The 16,650-nt window shown below is 35.3% G+C and overlaps 1 long non-coding RNA gene across 1 annotated transcript; it reads right to left on the bottom strand.

The window, feature by feature from the left end:
- Positions 1 to 14,682: 14,682 nt before the first annotated feature.
- Positions 14,683 to 15,624, bottom strand: LOC118681193 (uncharacterized). Its single transcript, XR_004976878.2, has 2 exons — positions 15,318 to 15,624; positions 14,683 to 15,114 (listed from the first exon to the last, which is right to left on the bottom strand). It is a non-coding gene; the product is annotated as an uncharacterized lncRNA (long non-coding RNA).
- Between the last annotated feature and the right edge of the window lie 1,026 nt (positions 15,625 to 16,650).

Genomic DNA, 16,650 nt, shown 5'->3' with positions numbered 1-16,650 from the left:
ATCAACAATGCAGGGTAGTGTTCATTTGGTATGAACATCCCGGCCGCCTTGCAGGGTCTGCGAATAAAAAAGTTATTAGATCTATTTCGCTTTGGGTTAATGAATATTGTTTTAAAATGGGTTGAGTGGTTACTTACGGTTTAAATCGCTCAAGCATCGGTTAGAGACCAACCAAGTGCGGTATTTTGTGCGATCACGGTGCTGTTGTCTGGGTTGAATAATCCGGGTTTCATTTTCTTGGGTATATGTCTGCTCCCAGTTCCATCATGATTTTATCATCCATGTGGAACATAGGGTCGGCTAGGACTAAGTGGCCGAATCTCTTAAAGATTTCGCCACCTCTATCACGATTGTAGGGTCGGGTCGGTAATTCCTGCGTCGTAAGGCAGTTGACTTCGACATGCCAGTTGGGATCAGTTAGTGACCCTATGACGATTTTACATATGCGGTGAGAGTCAAGGTACGTTTTCGGTAACCTCAATCTCTGAACTAGCTCCGAGGCAATAATTGTCACCTTTCGGGTCAGGTCCATTTGCCATCGTGTTTTATTTTTATCATGGCAGTGGGTATAAGGGTCGGCTTGGCCAGTAGTGTTGGAATCTCGTGATCTTTGTGCAGTCGTTCGTCGCTCTTTGTTGTTTTGGTTTTCTCTTTGAAGAACAACTTCGGGTGTCCATGTAGGGTTGAATGGTGCACCCCGTTACACATGTTGCATCGTTTTGCGCTTTTGCATCTTTGTGTTGAGTGCGATCTGGCCAAGCAACTTTTCGTGAATGTTCATTTTAGTAAATTTTGAATATGTCACCGGTAATCTTTTTTGCACAATCCACACGACGTGTTTATGTACGCGTTTTGATGAATCGGTGATAGTACGCCGAGCCGTGCGGTGGGTACTTCCTTTTTCTTCTTGAATGGGGAAGAGGGTCGCTTTAAAGCGATGTATGCGTCTAGCCAGGGTCCCATTGTCGAAGAGTGGGGTGATGCTTCGGGTGACGCTGAGTGATCGTACGGTCAAGGCTGGGCTGCTCTGTCGGCTGCAGATTGATTTGATGCTATTTTGAGGATCCATGTCACTATTAAGAAATGAGATTAGTTATTTGGTAAAGTGACTATTTTGGTTATTGGGCGGGTATTTGTTCCTTGAGAAGTACGTATGTCAACTACTCTGGTCTTATTGTCTGCACCGAGATAGGTTTTTTCAATGCGACCAAGTTTCCATTTATTTGGGGGTAGAGTTTCTTGGCGTATAACTACCATATCATTTACCTCTATATTGCGTTGAGGGTATTTCCACTTATACCGTTTGTGGAGTTCTTTTAGATATTCTTCTTTCCATCGTTTGCAGAAGTGTTGATGGAGTATCTTTAACTTTTGCCATCTATGTGCGATGCTTAGCTGCGTATCTTCTAAGTTGGGTTCTGCTGAGGTTAATAAAGGGGTACCTATTAAGAAATGGCCTGGAGTTAAAGGTTCTATATTCCTGGGGTCTTCACTTAGTGGCCTTAAAGGTCGAGAATTCAAGCAGCTTTCGATTCGGGTTAGAAAGGTAGATAATTCTTCGAAAGTGAATTTTTGAATCTGAGACACCTATGTGTGGAGCTCCTGGAGGATTAAAGTGCCAGTTGATGTTTTGGTGTGCTTCACTTGTTGTTAATTGTGTTTTTAGTGATTAATTCTCGTCGATCTTTGATTAAGAGTTTAGACGCTCCCACGAAATTAGTACCATATTCAGAATAGAGATCGGCGGGTCATCCGCGCCTGGAAAAGAATCGTGCATATGCGGCCATTAATTCTTGGGTGGTTAGATCGCTTGCTGCCTCCAGGTGTATTGCTTTAGTTGCAAAACAAACAAATACGCATACATAACCTTTTGTGATCAAGCACGCTCTGCCGGTGTAATTTTTTATGTCATAGGGACCGGCGAAGTCGATTCCTGTTGCTGTGAATGGGCGGGTTAGGGTGGTACGTTCCGCTGGAAGAGCTGCCATTATTTGAGTAGTTTCTATCTTCTTGTGTAAGATGCAAATTTTGCACTGATGGATAATGGACTTGATGAGCGTTTTAAGCTTCGGTATTCAAAATTCCATACGCATGAGTCGTAAAACTAGTTGGTTGCCACCATGTAGGGTAATTGAGTGAGTAAATTGGGTGAGTAGTTTTGTTAATCGACTGCTATAGGGTAGTATAATCGGATGACGCTTGTTATATGATAATGCGCATTATTCCTTTGGGATCGATTAAAGGGTTTAGGGTCAAAATTGTACTTTTTCTGTGTATGCTGGTTTTTTGAGTTAAAGCTTCATACTCCTCCTGGAAGTGCTTTCTTTGGGTTAAAATAATTAACTTAGTGCGGGTAGTTTTGAACTCGTCTGGAGTTATTTCCAACGTGGTGTATGGCTGTTGTGATCTGTTGGGTGACGCATTTGAGCAGAATCTGAATAAATATGCTATGACTCGAATGGCTTTGGATAGTGATGAAAATCTATCCAGTATATCCTCTTGTGTTATGTTGACGAAAGTCTTGATTGGCCGCAGTTCCAGTGTTGTATCGATTGATTTTCGGGTAATTGGCCAATGTTTCGGGTCGAGTTTTAGCCATTGGGGTCCGTGCCACCAGAGGTCATTGTTAACCATTTCCAGAGGTGAGCCGGATTGTCCTGGCTTTCGATGTGACGTCAATTTTCGGTTCCAACTTTTTCTGCAATTGTGGCAACTCGATGGGATACAAAGGTGGTCCATGAGCATGGGGGTTTGCTTAGCCAAGAAAGGACAATTGAAGAATCCGTCCAAAGGTGAGTGCGGTACTGAATAATGTTTAATTGGGGTAGGGTCACATCCACTAGGTTCACCAGAAGAAACTCTCCGCAAAGTTTTAGCCTTGGTAAAGATATACTTTTTATTGCGGACACACGAGTCTTGGATATCAAAAGAGTTGTTCAGGTGTTTGTGTTTGTAGAAACACTGATGTATAGGTTTGCTGCGTAAGCTTTTTCTGATGCGTCAGAAAATTCGTGGAAATTGATGATCGCGAATGTCGAAAAGTGGGTCCATCGAGGAATTTCAATCAGATTTAGGGTTTTGTAATCCTTTATGAAGGTTTTCCAGCCATGGAGAGTTAAGGGTTTTAAACTTTCATCCCAATCGGATTTATCGAGCCATATTTGTTGCATTATTATTTTGGCTTTGACTACAACGGGACTGAGCCAACCAGCTGGGTCGAGCAATTTTGCTATAATCGATAATACTTCTCTTTTAGTAAACGATGTCTTATCGTGAATGGAGTTGATGAGAAAAAAGAATGCATCTTTTTTTTGCATTCCATCTGATCCCCAGTGTTTTTGTGCTATTGGATTCCGGTAAACTGAATAAGTAACAGGTGTTCTTGTGAGATTCCAGATAAGACTTTTGGGTCATTCGAGGTCCATTTGCGTAGAACAAATCCTGCGGAATCCAACGATGAAGTAAGTTCGTCTCGTGCCATCTTTGCAGTTGCTACGTCATATGCTCCTGCAAGTACATCATCGACGTACATTCCGTTTCGAAGTATCTCTGCTGCCAGTGGGTGGGTTCCTTGTACATCATCCGCTAATTTGAGGAGGGTACGGATAGCTAAATATGGGGCACAGTTAATACCAAACGTAACAGTTTGTAGTAAAAATCTTCTATGGGGTCATTAGGCGATCTTCTAAATAAGATTCTTTGAAATGGGGTGTGTTTTCTTTCAACAAGTACGATTCGAAACATACGCCACTTTACCACCAGGATTACCAGGTCTGCTTGTAGAATAGGTCCAGTGTGTAGTACATCGTTGAGGCTGTTACTATTTGAGGTGGCGTCGCAGTATTATTATAGATAGGTAGATAGTATATTTTCGTATTCTCTGCGAGGTCATATTCTATTTTGGTCATATGACCGAGTTCCAGGTACTCGTTGATGGCCTTGTCGTATTCTGTTTTTATTTTAGGTTTTCTAGATAGGGATTTTTTTATTTCTTAGAAACTGAGCTAAAGCTATATGTCTTGAGTTGCCCAAGTCTATTTTTTCTGGGGTTTTAAAGGGTAATGTTACCACGTAGCGCCCAGTTGAGTGTCTTCGGGTTGTTTTTCGATAATTTTGCTCACACAATATATCCGAAGTTGAGGGTAGAGGCTTTTTCGGAACTTCTTCGACTTCCCAAAATTGTGTGAGCAACTTGTCTGGGGTCGTCTTATTGAAAAATGACAATATTGAGGGTGAGATGGATTTTTCAGGTGTGGGTCCGGAAAGAATCCAACCGAATTCTGTTTCTTGGGCTAGTAATGACCCGAGGACATTTCTCTGTACGCCACTGAGAATTATTTGTGGGTACAGATCACTTCCGATAAGGATGTCGACAGGTCTGGGTTTATAGAAGTGAGGGTCAGCTAAGCTAAAACCGAATTCTTTATTAGAAATTATTCTATCAAGTGAGTGAGTGGGTAATTTATCGGTTAAAGTTTTTAAGATAAACGCGTGGGTTGTTATCTTAAATTCCCTTTTTGTTGGTGAACGAAGGGTGAGTTCGCAAGTTTTGGGAGCTGTTGCGGAGACTGTGTTGTTCAATCCGGTCACTTGTGCGTTTTTCTTGAATGTGGGTATGTTCAATTTTCTGTGGAACTTCTCGGAAATTAACGTAGCTTCTGACCCAGAGTCGATTAGTGCTCGAGCTGTATATAATTGCCCTTTATAAGAAACTTGCACTATGGCAGTACCTAGCAAAACCTGCTTCCTACTTGAGTTGTGTGGGTCTTGAGTTTTATTTTCAGTGGACTGTAAAAGGGTTGTGTAGGCTTGCGGATTTGTATTGGGATTAAGGGTTTGGGAGGTACTACTATTGGTAGAGTCAAGAGGCGGGTTCGAGGCTCTTAATCCTTGCGGGAGGGATTGGGAGCGGAATGGGGCATCCCTATGCAGAAGAGTGTTATGTTTCTTTCTACATATTCTGCATGAGTATTTGCTCTTGCAATTTTTGAAGCTATGCGATAATGCAAGGCAATTAAAACAGTAACCATTATTTTTTATTACGTTTTTTCGGGTCTCGACATTCATTTGTAAAAACTTTGGGCATTCTCGAATGGAATGTTGACTTCTACACAATTTACAACTCTCAATGTCCTGGGGATTTTTTGGAGATGATGCTGCCTCTTACAGGGTTTTCACTAGCGTGTGAAAAACTCAATTTCGAAGTTCCAGAGACGTTCGCGTGCAAGGTATTAAATTTCCTGTCTTTTCCTTTTCTATAAGGCCCACTGGGAAACTGGGTTGGGTAACTGAAACGGGGTCAGTTAGATTTCCTACTGCTTCCAAAGATTTGTATCTATGGGAGAGAAATGCGTCGAAAGGTATTTCAGAGTTGTCTTTTAGGGTATCCTCAAATTGATGAAGTAAAGTTTTAGGTAGTTTCAATCCACATAAGAAGATTAAGATTGGGTCCCAACTAGTCGTGTCTATGTATACATTATGAAGATTTGTAAGACAATTGTTGACGGTCCTCTGAAGGTGTTTAATAGCGCTTCCACTTTCCTGATTTGCTTGGGGTAAATTGAAAAAATTTTTTAATTGCGCGTTGACTAGAACTCGTTTGTTTTCGTATTGCGATACCAGGTCCCTCCATGCCATCAAGAAACCATCATTTGTTAATGGTGCGTTTTTAACTATTACTCTTGCTTCTCCTCGGGTTTTTGAATTAGGTGAAACAGTCTCCCCACGTTACTAATTTTGTGATTGTTTACATATATGGCCGTAGACTTGTCTCTGAATGAGAGCCAGGTCGCCATAAAATATGTCCGTGTCACAAGGGGGTAGATGAATTGAAGATCCTATGTCCCGCGATGTGTTTTCATCTGAAGCTCGTTCTTTTATTGTGGGGGTTGGGGTCTTAAGATCATCTATAGCTTGGTTAATGGATCCCAAACATTTCAAATATAATTGATGACCTATTTTTAATTTGTCTTTAACTTTTGAGAAGTCAATAGTCTCACCGGGTTTTTTTGGGGTTCTACGAAAGGCATCGTAAATAGCGTTGAGTTCAATTCTTTTTATTTCCAGAGTATAAACGGATTCATCTTCGGGGTGGGTTTCGTAATGTTCTACGATATATTCCATTAAATCCGAAATACAGAACTTAAATTCTTCCATTTTCGATAAAAAATTTATTTATTTCTTTATTATATAGATATGTATGTCTATATCTTAACAATTTATAAAATTTAAATGGAACAAATAATAAATTTCAAGTAATTTTTCTTTATTTAAATTTTAACAAGTAAATTCCCAAATGCTGGCGAATTTCCAAAGAAAAAATTTTTTTTTGTGTGGGTCTTATATATGTATAATATTTGAAATTCCGATGAACGAAAAATTTCCTACTGGGTCTTTTGAATTTTTTCCTACGGGGTTTTTTGCTTGCTCGCAATGCACTAGCAATGAATATTTAACAGAGCGGGTAATGTAATTTGAATATATATAATATATATATATATACGTATATGTACGAATAGGTACCAAGAGTAACGCTGCTTGGCTCTCAAAAGTTTTATATTACATTGTAAGTATGTACTTATGAGCAATTTGAATATATATATATATATGTATAAGTGTATGTACGAATTGGTACCAAGAGTAACGATACTTGGCTCTCAAAATATATATACTATATATATATATATATAACTATAACCTGACGTGGGTTAATAATCCCGCGTAGATTTTGGTGGTACTGCTGTTGTTGTTGTTGTACTGCTGGGGCGATCTGATTTTCGCGCCTTTTTGTGTCCGTCCGCGTTGATATCTGCTCCTGCCTGCTGATTTGTTCTAATTGGAATTATGAGCTATGTTGGTGCTGTTGAGCCCTTTGCATTGTCCTCTAATTCGTATTTATATCAACAATGCAAAGATGTGTTCATTTGGTATGAACAAAGATACTAAATCGAATTTCTTCCAAATTCATTCATTTGCAAGTTTTGTCACATTAGCAAACAGCTGATTCGAATATAGTTTTTGGGTATGTTCGAGAAGACGAAAATCCAATCAGATACTGTGACACCATTGCATATCAGAGTTGGTTTTTATCGATCTGAAGATTCCTTAATTAAAAACGGAGCTGGAACAACGTAGTTTGGCGACAAATGGATAAAAAACTGAATTAAGATAACGGTTGCGAGGGGCCATGGACGCGGAAAACATTAATGCTGAGGAATATGTTTTTGAATTGGAATTCAAGACAGAGCTTTTTAAGATAGAAGAAAAGGAAGAGGCTCAATGCTTGTCAATAATTGTGGACATGAACATGGTTTTTTCTGCAATATCACAGATGTCAACACAAATGTCGCACAGTTTAAAAAGCAATATGCACGTATGACCCTACAAATGTCGCAGTTAGAATCGCGGTTGTACGCAGTTGGAAGAGCAGTTAACAGCGTAAGATGCACGTATATTAGCACGGGTATCCTCACAGTTAGAAGAGCAGTTCGCAGCGCAAGATGCACGTATAAAAGGTCTCCGCACAGTTGAAAGACCAGAATGTACGGAAATCGCCGGTGACCTCACAAATAGCAGAAGTGTCCTCACAGATTTCGGAAGAGCGGGATAAAATTAAAACTGAAGTGGATGAATTAAAAGATCGTCTCCACGAGCTACAATTAAATCGGCCAATTATGTCGTCAGCTTCTGTCAAGATAAAACCTCCATCCTTTGATGGCACTGTTCCGATCCATGTTAATAAGCTTAAATTTGAAAAGACTGCATCTTCAAATAATTGGAACGCTGAAGATAAAGTAGCTGCATTGTTCGTTGCATTAAAAGGATCTGCAGCGGAGGTATTACAGATCATTCCAAACTGCGAGGCAAGTACAATAGTTATGAAACGTTGATGGGTGCATTAGAAAGATGGTATGGTAGTGAGAACAAGAACAGATCTTCCAAAAGGAGTTGCGAAATCATCGCCAGAAAGCCAATGAGTCTTTGCAGAGTTTTCTACAGAGACTGAGAGGTTAGCTCACATAGCTTATGCACATAAATCCGTGGAATACATCGTTATCCCGGATCGCGGTCAATATAATATATATAATATATATAATTGAACGTGTGACAAGAGCCAATAATTATTGCAAGTTGATTATAGACAGCTGTTATTTGTTTTCGGTAACGACAACATCACTTAAAAAATAATTGAGTGTATACCATTGTATAAGCCTATTTATTTATACAATGGTATATACAGAGAACGTATATCATAGAGAAGGTTCATGGTGTGCCGATTGTCAAAATGTTCCTCTTGACGGAGGGTTACTCGCCAACATTGGTGCATTTCACCACAAACAAATTATAAGCTGATTTCACCAGAATATTACCCCTGCGGAGCGCAAAATAGCAGAATTGAGCATTTTGAATGTTAAAAGAGAAAAATAATGCTAAATTCAATGTTAAGAAATGTACGCTTACAGATTCGTATATTTACAATGCGCAAACGAATTGTATATACCCTGAAATGCATATACAGGGCGGCTCACGAATCGTGCTACAAAAATAAACCGTAATAAGTTTCTTTTTAATCAATGCATTACATTAATTTTTTTTGTATTGTATAGAAAATCTTATTTTATTTTATACAATTAATTATTCCTCCATGCTCAGCCACGCATATGCGACACCTGATTAGAAAATTAATGCGGGCTAGAGGGTTCGTCGGGATTGCCTCAAATATCTATCTAATGGACTGCTTCAGTTCAGTCAGATATCAGATATTGTTTTTGTAAAACAATTTTTGAAGTTTTTGCGGGGGACATATTTACATGAGTACGCATATACATATGTATGTATGTTGATTTGTGTATGCATTATTTGTTGGCAATGTTATATATACATACATACATATATATGTTGACATATAAATCAATGTGCGCACATATAGCAGAGAATGTTAATGTATGAATATTTATATATTTATTAACATTCTCTGCATATAGTGTATTGATAAGTGATACATTATGATTTGAATTTCTGAATGCGTACATTCAAATGCGCATGTTCAGATAAATGTACATATGACTATATAAGATTAATATGATAAAAGATATAAAATTATATAAGAATGCATATTATGTAAAAACTATATAATATTATTAAATGCCCAAATTGACTATAAATATTATTTCGAAATTCCATAATTTATAGATCTTATCAGTTTTGCATGCATTCATAAAAATTCGCAAAATGATATTCATATCAATATATATGATTGCATATAAACGTATAAAAATATAAGCCAAAAGGCTAACATGCAGTTGTAATATCAAAGCAAGTCTCTGAGCATAATTTTCATTGAATTCTCAGCTCTGTTCACTCTCCACTGTTAAAATTTCTCCTTCCGAGCCAGATTTAGTGAAATTCACTAATAAAATCTTGTTAGGTTTTGACAATTCACACGCTGGTCCGCAATTGAACCTTCTCTATGATATACGTTCTCTGGTATATACGCAATTTTTGTACATACCAGGCATTATTAACTTGAAACAAAGTGAAGGATGGACGATAAATGTAATAGAATTTCTTATAGACCTTCAGCTACCGTTATTATCGCAGCTATTAATAAAGTTGATGCTGCAGCTAATTATGAAGTAATTTTTTAAATAGATAATGCTCCCTTTAATATACACTTATATAATTTTAATATTTAAAATCCGAGCAAAGGTCAAAGGTAAAATCGAACAATTATAATTAAAACCTTCTAAATTGTGATAAAATGGGCTGATAGGGTAGTTCTCCTGAGTGATAATGTAAGGTTTATTGTTGGCACAATTTATTAGTTATTAAAATTATAGAAGCCGCCTCCCACGTGTTGCTGTGGCTGAAGTATACATTTTACAATATATTATATTATTATAGGTTCGCCTTAAGTAAACCGTCCCAGGAAAGATAAAATGGGTATGGGCGGATAAAGAAGATCCTCCAGATCAAGAATATATATAGATTTTAGCTATTTTTGCATCATCTAATATAAAAAAAAATGTCTAAAAACGAATTAGTCAAGTGTTAGTGGATATTAAAGTGAAAAATATAAGTGTATAATTCATTTGAAATCGGAAAAATGCGTACTTTAAATAGTCGAAATTTTCAACTTTAAACGTAAATATCTCGAAAACTATAAGTTTCCCGCGGCTATATCTACATATATTCTTGATTTGGATCTCCTTTATCCGCCCATACCCATTTTATCCCTGAAAGCCTGGGATGGTATACTAAAGTTTTCCCTTATTATAAACTATTTAATACATTAAAAAGGTATTAATGTATAATAATAAAAATTTATGGAGTTACAATTTTGATAAATGTATGGTTTAGGTTCCCCAAAGAGGGAGGCCTCGAAAATAAATTTTGTTTTTTTAAACCATCTTATTTTGACGCGAAGGTTATCAATCCGTGAGCGGAGAGTAGATTTGTTCAATAATTCTGTTTATTTTTATGAAAAAAAATATATTTTTATATTCAAAAAATTACCCTCATGTTTTTCCGCCAGAGCAGAAAGGAGTTTGACGCGACTGAATTATGAACACCCCGGTTTTTGACTGACCAGGGTAATTTTTATGAAGCGCGGCCGAAGGCCGCCAGTGCGGAAAGGAGTTCGACGATCTCCGATATTCATTCATTCCATAAAAACGCGGCACAAAAGAAATTTTGACTATTACATTTCTTCAGTGTATTTTTTTCATAAGAAAATGTTTAACACACTGAACTGGTAATTACAGCTAAGAGATCTGAATTCTACAGAGTTTTGCCGCTACAACAACAAGTAAGTGACTTGAATATGTGATATGTGCAAAGTGTGTAAATAAATAGTGAAAAATATACATAAATTATTGAAAAAATTCACTTTCCACTCACGGATTTGTAATCTACATAACTTTTTTTTAAGGGGTGACTGACGGGTAATTCCTTCGAATTCATAAAAATTACACTTAATTGTGTCACCCCTTACAACCCCAACCCCCTACGAAGTGGGGGTCATTAAGTACATATTTACCCTCCTTTCTTCACAGGCGGCCTTCGGTCGGGCTTCAAAATAATAACCCCGGTCGGTCCAAAATCGGGGTGTCCATATGTTGTGATGTTTTTAAGTTGTCCGTTGTTCTCTTATGTTTTCATTTCACCAATGTTTCCATTCTATTTGTATACACGATTTTTCACACATTTAGTTTTTTAGTTATATTTTTTCATAATGTAAAACCTCAAAACTAACAAAAAATCTAACTATTGAAAATAGTCTACCTATTATAAATAAATGTTTTCGACTGTGATTTTGAATTATTTTAGAGTATTTCAAATATTATATATTCAAGTCCTGCGTTTTAAGAAATTGCTCTCTCGCTATCAGCGCACTCGTTTCTACGGGAAAAATCCAAATTTCGCGGGTATCCTACCGTACGGTCAGTAGAAGCGGTGGTGAGTGTTCATTTACATTGCGCACTCATAAGATAGGTCGTATCAGCTGATTCGGTCCACGGTTTTGGGTCGGTGACTGTTTAAACATCACTCCTGAGAGAAATTGGCAGTCAAAATATAGTTTTTAGATTCAATTCTGAGAATTATGCTGTACTTTTTATTGATGTTGTTGTCAGGTACCCTGCAAGACGGGCATTTGTTAGCAAACGTGTTAACTGTTTGTTACCTATCCATCCAATTACATTTATGGCAAGTTGTCCCTTTCTATGCGTACTCTATTGGTTTGGTTATTGAATATGAGAGGGAAACTCACCTACCCGACTTTGGCAGTTGAATGAATCGGGAAGGTTTTGACGTTTCGCAATTGGAACGGCCAGATTGATACTCTACTAAAAATATATGTGAACGGAGGCATTTGTTGCCGTCGTTTAAGAGCTCTAATAAAAAATGTAAAGCATTGAGAATCAAAGAATACACGAAATGTGAATGAATTTAATGAAATGTTTTGTAATGTAATGCATTAACAATATGATTTAAAAACCTTTAATAATTGTGAGCTAACAAGCTTAAATCACTTTATTAAGGTTGATTAAAATTTTAGTGTGATCAATGGATTCAGACGGAGAGTTTTTTTATTTGGAAGCTTTATTTCTTTGGTTCCATAATATTGGACACAAAAAAATTGCATTAATCAGTGTTTCTACATCAGTGTCTATTTCTCACTTTATTTAACTATTTTCAGAAAAAATCAAAACACGTGCTTGCGTTTCAAAATATTCCACTGATAATCAAATTTAAATAAACATGTCTGAAATTGAACTTGAAATACAAAAAAGGAAACAATAAAATGCGCAACAGTAAATAAGAAAACAACAATTACTAATAATAACAAAGAGAGTTCAAGCGAGAAAACACTGCACAACCTGCTTTGTCGCTTTGCCCTCTAGAAGTCGCTCTGGTGCTCGCTCTCACTCTGACAACTTTGAACGATTTATATACACATGCACATGCAACGATTTATAGCTAGATGTAGCGCCATCTTATAGCATCGCTTCATCTCGCTTCCTTTTTGACATTAGCCTAAGTATTGAAAGTTCCAAAGTCAGTTGTTTTAAAATACCATAAAATCATAAAAAAAGAATTTAATAGTTTCTCCATATATTAAATATTTTGTCCGATATGGCAAGAAATGTAATGGTTAGCAGTATGGCATATATTGGTTACAGCTTATTAGATGCAACAAATACATGTGTTAGCGAATATGTTAGCTATGTGTTACCTCTGTTATTTACATGTGTTAGCGAATGGGTTACCTAGGTGTTACTCATAACAGAAATATCAGTTACCATAAGGGTTATTGTTTTGGTTAGCAGTTTGTTACCCCTAACATACAAACATGTTAGCGCATTTCGTACATATTTGTTAGCAGTAACAAATATATGTTACTTTTTTTTCATTGAAGTGTTACTCTATTGTTTATCCATCTATTACCTCTAACAAATGCATATGTTAGCATATCGGTTACCTTTTTGTTACCATAACTAATTTGTATTCTTTTAACTAAATTTCAGTATATATTGTATTATTATTATATTTTTTTTTTAAAAAAGGTATTTATATTTAAACTAACCATTCAAATCAATTAATGCCATATATGTACGTAAATATGTAATTTTTATATATACATATACATATGTATATATAATATATATATATACCTATAATATAATAGTAATAGTAGTAAAAGTAAATCCAATATATACAATATTTTTATATAGTTTAAATATCTATATATAAATACGCTAAAACAAAATTTTTGTTAACTGTGCTTCCGTTGTCATATATGGATAAAATTTATACCGTTGGTCGATGTTATATCTACTTTGCGTGTCACACTTAACACAGTCGTATATAGAAGTACATATCGTCGCTGTTCTGTATAAGTTGCAAATACATATATCGGATAATTGTATATCGATTACGGGGGATTTGTGGTTGCGTTTTTTCTTCACTTTTAATTGTATTTGGAATTTTCGTTTTTCAATACTGAATTCTGTTGCAATTATGTTTTTGACGCACATTAAATTTCAAGTATTGTTTGTGAATATTCTGGTGAATTAGAAATTTTTAAATTAATTTTAAGTGCTTTGTGTGATTGTTAATTTGCTAGAAAATGTTTTTTTTGTGATGGTTAATTTTTGAAAAATTTTGTTCTAAGGTCTGTTTTATGTAGTTGGTTGAATCGACAATATCAACAACGAAATAACAAGTGATTGAATTATTTCCTTTTCATTGCATACGGTTAGTTTGTTGCAACTGTTAACGAAAATTTTATTGACAACGTTCATTTTATTTTGGTGAGTTAGAAATTTTTAGGTAAATTTTAAGTGCATTGTTTGATAATTAAAATTGTTACCATCTTTTTCCAAGATTAATTAGTTGGTTGAATCGACATAAGCGGAATTCAAATTGAGAGATAATTTATTTCTTCTCATTTTCCTTTATTATTGGTGAGTTTATTTCTTTCTTTACTTTCAATTTGTAATCAAAATTGTGAACATAACTTGTATGTTCGGTAGGTGATATTTATTGCTAATCAGTCATTCATTCAATTATTAAAATGCCCTACCGTAATGTTATTAATACTACAAATTTAAATTTATTTTTAATTTAAATTTAATTGAATTGAACAACGTCAAATGTTGATCATAATTGAGTTCCTTTGCGAAGTTCGTTCAAATGTGCCTTGGTTAAAATACCGCCTAATTTTTATGCCTTTCATATTGGTTCTATGAACTTGGTTTGTAGTCATTGTTTAGCTAGGCATTTTGCTTCAGAGTCTACAATGCGTGAAACAAATTCCTTCCTTATGTGTTGTCATGAGAGTAAAGTCCATCTTCCACTGTTAACACAAAATAATTTTTTTAATTCATTATATTATATGACGGCCTTACATCAAATAATATAAATAAAAATAAAAAGTGCAAAAAATATTTCTACAATATTTGAAGCTACAATTCGGCCTATGCTATGGTCAGTTCGGAAGCTAATATTTCTGACACATTTTTAAGAGAAATTTATCATTTCAAAATTTACGACATTAAAATATGGACCATGTCACAGCATATGGTCGTACGTTGAATTATGTTTAGTTGTATCTTTACGATGTCGATACAGCTGTTTAATATAGAATGCGAGAGCAATCAAATAAAACTTGCGATGATGTTTTAATGAGACAAATTTTCGTTGAACTAGATAGAATTAATCCATTTATTCGTTCATTTCGTACAATGAAGGAACATTGTGATAGAGTATACAATACGCAGAAAGAGATTTGTATGGCAATTAACGTGAATCGTGATACAGATATATAGAATAATTATTTTTATAATTTTAGATTTTGTTCAAATTCTTTAATACAATTTAAATATTATTAACATTGTTAATAAATTGTATTTTCTATTGGTCGAATTTCGACCACTGGCAACAATTAGTAATACATTAGTTCTTCTAGGGGTTTTCGCCAAAAACTCGACTACAAATTATTTGAAAAGGGACATTTCACCAATTTCAGAGATTAAACGTTCACATTCCTTGCGTTTTTACATTGCACCATTGTGTGTTGAGAGAATGATATAAAAACTGTTGAGGCTGCCTCTGAAATAATGAATACATTGAAAATGAAGCCATTAGGTATAAGTATACATATATAAATGTATATGCTGTATGTATGAGTATATTTTCAAATAGTGGACGAGATCGATAAGTGAGTTACAATGTGGCAAAGATAAGTAACATCAAAATACATAAGACACTCGATACGATTTTATATGCAAACAAAATAACAGTAGATTACTTACTTTAATACCAGTCCAAAGATACTGAAGGCTCTTCTAGTATCTTTAGAATACTGTCCCAGGATTTCGGTAATAAAATAGGTATGTCCGAATAAAGGAGGTCCTTCAGATCAAGAATATACACAGATATAGCCGTGGGAAACTTATAGTATTCGAGATATTAGATGAAAATTTCAACTATTTAATTCGTTTGTACAGATTCTACATTATATAGTGCGAAAATTGCTTTATTTCAATATTTAACCTATTTTTCTATTCTATTAATTCACACAATAACAAAGGGGTTGCAAAATGTCAAATAACCAGTGTTACCTTATCGACATCATTTGTAAATGAACTGAAAGAAATAAAGTAAACATATTATACCCCAAATAGAAGAACCCTAAAAGAATAAAATATTAAAAAAATTATTCTAATATAATAAAACGAAACTGTTTGTACATTGTTTCAAAAGTAGGATTAACAATATCCGTTAAAGAATATTAATATTTAAGTTAATGTTATACCTCCTATGGCAATATTATTTTTTCGTTTAGTACCCCCTTTTTGTGATGGCGGCCTACAGCCGCGTTTCAAAAAAAATAACCCTGGTCGATCCAACACCGGGGTGTACCAGTTTTTTTCGCGTAGAATTCCTTTTTGCGTTGGCGCCCTTCGACCGCGCTTCAAAAAAATAACCACGGTCAATCCAACACCGGGGTTTCTGAAGTGCAGGAAACTTTATTATTGTCCGTAACTGATTATGGTTCCTGTATTTGGGGTATCATCTTTCTGTTTTATATCATTTTTCTTCGCCTGCAAAAAATGTTAGTATGGTGACACTGGTTATTTGGCATTATGCAACCCATTTGTTATTGTGCGAATTAATAAAATTGAACAAAAAGTTAAATATTGAATTAAACATATATGCACTGTATAATATAAAATAAATGTGTAAAAACGAATTAGTGAAATGTTAGTGGATATAAAAGTTAAAAATATAAGTGTAAAATTCATTTGAAATCGAAAATATACGTACTTTAAATAGATGACATTTTCAACTTTAAACGTAAATATCTTGAAAACTATAAGTTTCCTGGCTATATCGATATATATTCATGATCTAGAGGACTTCCTCCATCCGTCCATACCCATTTTATCACCGAAATCCTGGGGCGGTTTTCTAAAGCCGACCCCTTATGTATATGTTGCTAAATACAGACTAACTTTTGTGTTACCTGTAGATATGCAAACTGTCCGAGAATGGTATCCAGTCCAATTGAGGCCGATTAATAATAGTTTTTCTTTCTTTCTTTTGTATACATAGACATACATATTTATGTACAAATATTGATAT

The sequence above is a fragment of the Bactrocera oleae genome, chromosome 3 (genome assembly GCF_042242935.1).
Source record: "Bactrocera oleae isolate idBacOlea1 chromosome 3, idBacOlea1, whole genome shotgun sequence".
Taxonomy (NCBI): domain Eukaryota; kingdom Metazoa; phylum Arthropoda; class Insecta; order Diptera; family Tephritidae; genus Bactrocera; species Bactrocera oleae.
This window is presented reverse-complemented; position numbering and strand designations above follow the sequence as displayed.